The following is an 8,577-nucleotide window of genomic DNA, read 5'->3' as shown; positions in this document are numbered from 1 at the left end:
CTTCTAAGGAACAAATCTTTCTGTCATCATAAAACTCACCCCAGCACTAAGTAGCCTTGTTGATAATGGAACAGTAGGAGACTTCTTCTGCCATTCTTATGGTTAAGTTACACCAGTCTAGGCCTTGGGGACCGGTCATAACTAACAGTTATCTGTTTTGAGCTGGTGCAGAACAACAGTACATGCTTTGTCTGTCCATGAATGGAAATCAATTAACCCAGATGAATTGTCAGTAGATAAGACCACATAATTGCTGTGTTACGTGAAAACATACTGCAGTTGGTTGACTTCAGTTTACTGCTCACTGGCCCCAGCACATAAGGAGACGATCAGAAAACATTTTGCAGCATTAAGCGTTTCACGATCAGATGATGGGAGAGTCTCTGAAGACAGAAAGCAGTAAGTCACCATTCACAGATCCCCAGGAGAGGAGAGAGAGAGCAGCAGGGAGGGAACATAGGAGGGAGAGAGAGAGAGAGAGGGAGAGATGGAGAGACAGACTAATGATAGAAGACCGAGGGGCATGGAGGAGAACTGTTGTTTGCAATTAAGCCTCCTCCATCTGCAGTGCGATCAGTGAAAATGACCAAAACAGCCAATGTTATGTAGTCTACCTCAAAGGAAAGCAACTCAAGTGATTGTGTTTTATTTTGTTTGATTTGTGTTTTAATATCTTTGTTTATCTCATTTGGAGCACATTGTTATTGTGAAGACCACATCCTGGAACACATTCTGTGTTTACTATGTTTCCAATTCAGGCACAGAAATGAATATTGTGGAATGTGGGTAGATGTTTGATGGATTTCCAAGTGGGATGCGATGCGGCCTGGTTTGCCTGAATTTTTGGGGAACGTGAATCTCAGGAAATCTTGTTCTGCTCCAAGTTCTTGATTTCTAGAAAAATATGCAATATAGGTTGGGGTTGATAAGGAAAACAAATTAAATCAACCAGATTAACTATGGGAGATATTGTCTCAGACGGACTTGAAAGTGAATTATAAACTGGGTGGTTCGAGGCCTGAATGCTGATTGGCTGTTATACATACCCCATATATATTACTGCTCTAATTACGTTGGTAACCAGTTTATAATAGCAATAAGGCACCATGGGGGTTTGTGGTATATGGCCAACATACCACGGCTAGGAGCTGTATCCAGCCACTGCGCGTTGCGTCATTGTCACGTTCTGACCTTTATTTCCTTTGTTTTGTCTTTATTTTGTATGGTCAGGGCGTGAGTTGGGGTGGGCAGTCTATGTGTGTTTTTCTATGTTGGGGTTTTGTGTTCGGCCTGGTATGATTCTCAATCAGAGGCAGCTGTCAATCGTTGTCCCTGATTGAGAATCATACTTAGGTAGCCTGGGTTTCACTTTTGGTTTGTGGGTGTTTGTTGCCGTGTTAGTGTTTGTTCGCCACACGGTACTGTTTCGTTCGTTATTCTTCGTTTATTGTTTTGTTCCAGTGTTCCGTGTTGCTTATTAAAAAGACATGAACACTTACCACGCTGCGCTTTGGTTCGATCATTCTTCCACCACAGGCGATCATTACAGTCATGCATAAGAACTGCCCTTAGCCATGGTATATTGGCCATATACCACACCCCCCCGGGCCTTATTGCTTAATTAGACCATCCTTGATAATGTCCCCTTTGTCAGGGACCCTTTCACAGTAACTTAACCTAAATCCCCCTGACTGCCCCTTGTTACTGAAAAAAAAAAAAAAACGCAACATGAGCTAAAATAGAAGATCCCAGAAATTGTTCATAGGCACAAAAAGCTTATTTCTTTAAAATCTTGTGCACAAATGTGTTTACATCCCTGTTAGTGAGCATTTCTGCTTTGCCAAGATAATCCATCCACCTGACAGGTGTGGCATGTCAAGAAGCTGATTAAACAGCATGTCGAGCTGCACCTCGTGCTGGGGACAGTAAAAGGCCACTCTAAACTGTGCAGTTCTGTCACACAACACAATGCCACAGATGTTTCAAGGTTTGAGGGAGTGTGCATTTGGCATACTGACTGCAGGAATGTCCAACAGAGCTGTTGCCAGAGAATTTAATGTTTGTTTCTCTACCATATGCCACCTCCATTGTCATTTTAGAGAATTTGGTAGTTCATCCAACCGACCTCACAACCACAGACCACGTGTAACCACACCAGCCCAGGACCTCCACAGGACAGGCAGCTTCATTAAATAGTACCCGCAAACACCAGTCTCAACGTCAACAGTGAAGAGGCGACTCCGGGATGCTGGTCTTCTCGATGACCAAATAAGGTTTTATATGTAAGATGGATAAATAAAGAGCAAAATTATTGATTATTATTATTTTTATATTATTATTTGTGCCCTGGTCCTATAAGAGCTCTTTGTCACTCCCCAGGCGTACAATGATGGCAAAAAACAACATTTGAAAGTATGCTGACCCTGGTGCTAGAGGGGGAATGCAGCTGGAGGTTGAATGTTTGAAGGGGTACGGGACTATAAAAAGTTTGGGAACCACTGTTCTAGACAACTCTGAGCTTCCAACTTTTAGGCAACAGTTTTGGGAAGGCCCTTTCCTGTTTCAGCATGACAATGCCCCCATGCACAAAGCGAGGTCCATACAGGAATGGTTTGTTGAGATTGTGAGATCGGTGTGGAAGAACTACATCGAACACCTTTGGGATGAATTGCAGACTGCGAGCCAGGCCTAATATCCCAACATCAATGCCGAACCACACTAATGCGTGTGTAGCTGAATAGAAGCAAGTCCCCACAGCAATGTTCCAACATCTAGTGGAAAGCCTTCCCAGAAGAGTGAAGGCTGTTATAGCAGCAAAGGGGAGTCCAACTGCATATTAATGTCACACCCTGATCTGTTTCACCTGTCTTTGTGCTTATCTCCACCCCCCTCCAGGTGTCGCCCATATTCCCCATTATCCCCTGTGTATTTATACCTGTGTTCTCTGTTTGTCTGTTGCCAGTTCGTTTTGTTCGTGAAACCTACCAGTGTTTTCTCCCCTGCTCCTGCCTGTTTCTTGCTCCTGTTTTCTAGTCCTTCCCGGTTTTGACTGTTCTGCCTGCCCTGACCCTGAGACTGCATGCCGTTCTGGACCCTTTGCACCCTCTCTGGATTATTGACCCCTGTCTGCCTTTGACCTGTCGTTTGCCTGCCCCTGTATTAGAAATAAACTTTTGTTTCTTCGACACTGTCTGCATCTGAAGTAGTGGTCGGTTTTATGAAGTGGCACTGACTAAAACAGATTATCTCTATAGCCAGAGTGGAACACCTGACAGAGGACCCACAGGAAGACCTGATCCTTGCAGGAAACGAGGTAGAATTTCACCCCCTCCTCTTTGAAGTAACAGAGATGGATTCAGACCCCTTCTTATCCTGATACAGTCTACACTCATACATGTAAGTTAGCGATTCAAATCTATGCGGACAGATTGGATTGCGTTTAGTAGTGCTGTTGTATAGTTCTCAGGCTCTCCTATCTCAAATGGGGGCAGCTAACAATAACAAACAGTGCTAACATTTTTTCAAATCTAACCCCTTTTTGAGAGACGCAACCATGGGTTGATGGGTTGATGTTGCCACAGTTTTTTGGGTTGATGTTGCCACAATTCCCTATGAAGTAGTGGGTCTCTACAATCATCTTAGCTGACATGATATGGACACCGGGTTCAAATTACACTCACATGGTGAGATTATTTACATAGGTTTTGTTTTTAAATGATGTGCTTCACACAAAACACTGGCCAAAGTCATAGAGGTAGACTAATATCAGAGGAGACCGATAATAGTGTGTTAACAGTGCTACCCTTTATCTACCCCTGTGATTGTTTCCACGGTTTCCCTAAGCAGCTTGGGGGGGAAACCGGATATCCAGTGCATCAAAAACATCCAACAAATTGTTTTCTTGTGTGACAAAGTGGGGTTTTTTTTCGCATGGAGAACTCCTTCCCAACATCTGAGTTTGATTAGGATTGCTGCACAACAGAAGAGTATCAGAGAAGCAATGCAGATGAAATCAATGACATTCAAAGAACCTGAGCAACAGGTTACTGATCTTCAAACCTGCAACACAATGCTTTCGATAAAAACTAAGGTTAGTTGTTGAAATGCATGACAGGGTGATTCATGCATCAGTTTGATTGACTTATACAGTAGGGAAAGGGGGATACCTAGTCAGTTGTCCAACTGAAATGTGTCTTCCACATTTAACCCAAACCCTCTGAATCAGAGAGGTGCGGGTGGACTGCCTTAATCAACATCCACGGTGCATGGTGCACGGTGAACGGGGAACAATGGGTTAACTGCCTTGCTCAGGAGCAGAACAACTTTGTTTTACCTTGTCAGCTCGAGATTCGACCCAGCAACCTTCCGGTTACTGGCCCAACACTTGGCTACCTGCTGCACTTTGTGGAAAAACAATATTCTGTTCTCCAGTAGGTCCCCCTTACTAGCTCTGATCTTGCCGATAGCTACTTTATTGAGGAAAAATGTACTTACTATTACTGAGATGAATGCACTAACTGTAAGTCGCTCTGGATGAGTGTCTGCTAAATGTCTAAAATGTAAAATGTCTCCCCTGGTTCTGTTTGTCCCTCCCTGCATCAGGTTTACAGGAAGCAGAGTATAGTACAGGGGAAGTGAATGATAACATTAGGCTGTTTGTACAACACCAGATTAAGTGCTGAGCTATCATACTGGAAACTGGAAGGCATGGCCAGAAGGGATCAGACAGCAGACTACCAGAGAAGTAGTTGGAGCTCTAACAACCAGTGGGGAAAGAGGGGGAGGGGCATCTTCTCTAGTGAGATGACAATCAGATTAGACAAACAACCATGTAAGAAATGGGATTCAGAGGAATTTTTGTTGAATAATGTTGTTTTGCTGTTTTTTAAACTTTTATCTCACTTGATGGACTCAGTGAAGTTCTGTGTTTGTTTTTAGCACGTTTTCCCTACATATAGCTCAATAATAATCCACAACATCTGAGAGGTTCTGGAAAGGCAGCCATAAAATATGATCAGAACTGACCATATTATCTATCTTGTTATTAGCATATGTATATCTAGCTCATTGACTTCCAGAACCTAACCATGTGTGTATGACCAGAAGTGTTACTTCTATACCAAACAAGTGTGTAAATGTGCTTGTGAAAGTGAGGTGTGTTACCATTGTATACCAATGAATTCAGCACAGTGTTGTCGAGACCAGATGTACTCTCTCTCTCTGGTATCCCCACTCCCATGCCCCTCGCTCCATCCCCCTCCCCAGAGTGCCTGCTTGTAGCCCATGGTTTGTCTGGCCTCTCTCACTGCCTCGGATGGGTGGTAGGGATTCCAGTCGTCTCTGGGACGTTAGAGACAGTCTGAAGGGTCTGTGATGCAGGTACTGAAGTCATGCAAGACCTGAGCCAGATTCCCCGTGGGTGAATAAAGTCAAAAGGCTGAAGTCCAAAACCACCAGAAATAAAGTGCCACATTTATTGATGACAAAAGTTGGAGTCTTACAATAAAACTGTATCTTTAAAGTAAAGGTTTCACTCCTTACTGAGCAGTGTCAGGATCTTGAGAGACATGCATGACACTTCTTTGGCTGTGGTGGCTTTAGCATGACCACCATAACACAAGATGTTTGATAGGTAGGTAAAGAGGAGGGAAAGGACCGGAGATATGGCTTTTGTCTGACAATGTGAAAAGGAAATGAAACAACGAACAAACCAGACATGAGACCTAGATTCTTTGAAGGGTGAAATTGACTGACACACGGAAGGTCTACTTTGGGTTTTAAAAGCCTAGTAAATCACTTGTGTTATAACTGAATGTATAGCGTGTTGTCTGTTTGTCCACATCTTTGCCTGACTTGGTTAGACCTTAGTTTTGTGGTAATTTGTCAGGATGTTCCATTAATTCTAGTCATGGTCAAGTTCTAAATATCGGAGCAATACTGCATCAATAATGCAAATGTTTTATAGTGTTGTTTCTTTGATCTGTAATACGATCAGGTCTATAATTATTGTCACCCTTGATAAAGATGAGCAAAAAAGACTGAATAAAATAAATAATACAAATACTGAGCTGTATTGTACGCCCCAAACATTTAAAAAATGATATTATTTATACTTAAACAATTGCTCAGAGAAAGAGATTTTGTTTAAAAAGTAACACTGAAATATATAAAAAAGACAGGGGTCAAAATGACTGGCACCCCTGTTTTCAACACTTTAGCACCCTCCCCTTGCAGGGATAACGACACTGAGCCTTTTCTAAAATGTTTTATGAGATTTGAGAACACGTTGGCAGGGTTCTTAGACCGTTCCTTCATAGATTAAGATGAAGATGACTTCATCGGTCAATTGCACCCAAGGTCCAACCTGTATGCATAGGACATATACAGGTTTTTGGAAAGGTGTGGGGGGGGGGGGGGGCTGCCACATTGGGAACCCAGGGGGCTGTTGTTGTGGGGGGTCAAGTTCCTTGCTCGAGGGCACAACAGCAGGCAATGGCATCTAGGACTTGATACCAGCAACCCTCCGGTTGCCAGCTCACTTCCCGATAGATTCCTTTGTCGGACCTGGGATTTGAACTGGCAGCACTCCGGTTGCTGGCTTGCCCTTCTAACTAACCTCTAGGCCACCTGCCGCCAAAGAGCTCTATTTTCATGTCATCTGATAATAGCACTGGTTCCAATCTAAGTGTGAATGCTGTTGATTTAAAAAATATATTTATTTATTTTACTAGGCAAGTCAGTTCAGAACAAATTCTTATTTTCAATGACAGCCTAGGAACAGTGGGTTAACTGCCTTGTTCAGGAGCAGAACAACAGATTTGTTCCTTGTCAGCTCGGGGATTCGATCTTGCAACCTTTCGGTTACTAGTCCAACGCTCTTACCACTAGGCTATGCTGCCGCCCCAAATCGAACTCCAGGCGATGCTATGGTCAGATGACATGAAAATAGAGCTCTTTGGCCTCAAGTGGTGGGTTTGGCGTCGTAAAACAGAAGAACCTCATACCTAATTTAAAATATGGTGGTGCGTCTTTTATGTTATGGGTCTATTTTGTTTCCACTGGTCCTGTGGCCCTTGTTAAGGTCAACGGCATCACAAACTTTACCAAGTACCAGGACATTTTAGCCAAAAACCACGTTGCCTTTGCCAGGAGGCTGAGATTTGGCCACAAGTGGATCTCCAGCAGGACGATAACCCCAAGCACACATAAAAATCCACAAATGAGTCATTAATTGACCACAAAATCAACATTTTGCAATGGCCATCTCAGTCTCCGGACTTAAACCCCATTGAATTGAAGAGAGCAGTCCATCAGTGCAGACAAAGGAAATCAAGGACCTGGAAAGATTATGTATGGAGAAATGGTCTAACATTCTCCCCAATGTGTTCTCCAATCTCATAAAACGTTTTAGAAAAAGGCTCTGTGTTGCTATCCTCGCAATGGGAGGGTGCTGGAGTATTGAACACACGGGTGCCAATCAATTTCACCCTTATCTTTTTGAGATTTTTTTTATTACTTGTTTAACAAAATATCTCTCTGAGCTATTATATCAGTATAGAATAATATCATTTCCCTTTTCTTTTTTACATGCAATACAGCTCAGTATTTGTGTTATTTATTTTATAGTCTAATATAATCTTTATCAACGGTGCCAATAATTACACACCTGACTGTATTTTATGGGTACGTCTCTGTCGTATTGATACCACTCACGATGAAAGGATAAAAAGCAAACTCCTCAGCAAATATCTATTTCTAAAAAGAAGAAGAGGCCCTAAGGAAACAGATGAAGACAACACTCCGAGCCTCACCTTTTAAGGAGGATACCAGCAATGGTCAGAAGCACCCAGGTGGCATTGACAAGACTGAAGTCAATAGAGACCTAACCTGTCTGGCAACACTTCCACCACTGAAAAAGGAAGACCGCGAAAGACAGGAAAATATATGAATATAAAATATACACAAGATAGGGGGAGAGGGGGATATGGGAATAGAAAATGAGAGGAGAGAAGTTGAGGAGAGAGAATTTCCACAATTCACTCCAAACCTGTTCTGAGCAACTGGTAGGACTTGGACTCAGAAGGGGAGGGAACAGGGTGAGAGGGAGGGGTAGAGGAGAGAAAGAGAGAGAGAGGGATAGGAGGGGAGAAAAACAACCTCTCCCTTACTCTATCTGACACACACGCACACTCACCCTCACACACACAGACACACACAAGCAACTAAGCAACATTAAAAAAAAACTCACACACATAGATCTTCAAAGCCAACTGGCTTTCATAGACCGCCAATTATCCTAAGAGATTACATCTGGGGGGATTGCGTCAGATAAATAAGGTGAGAAGAGTGACAAGACCCAGTCACCTCAGCGCAGCAAGACAGACAGGGAGAGGCACTCTTCAACAGGGATCCCAACAGGAGAGAGAGAGAGAGGCACTCAGAGAAGAGAAGCAGCACGCAGCCACTCCACTCAAATGGACTCAGCTCAGAGAGACGGAGAAAGGAGAAGGAGAGCTCCAGCTCACACTCTACTCTAGCTCAGAGGGACCAGGACACAGAGACCCAGCGCTCCCATTC

This window comes from Salvelinus alpinus, chromosome 18, assembly GCF_045679555.1.
Source record: "Salvelinus alpinus chromosome 18, SLU_Salpinus.1, whole genome shotgun sequence".
NCBI lineage: Eukaryota > Metazoa > Chordata > Actinopteri > Salmoniformes > Salmonidae > Salvelinus > Salvelinus alpinus.
Note: the sequence above shows the minus strand (reverse complement) of the source record.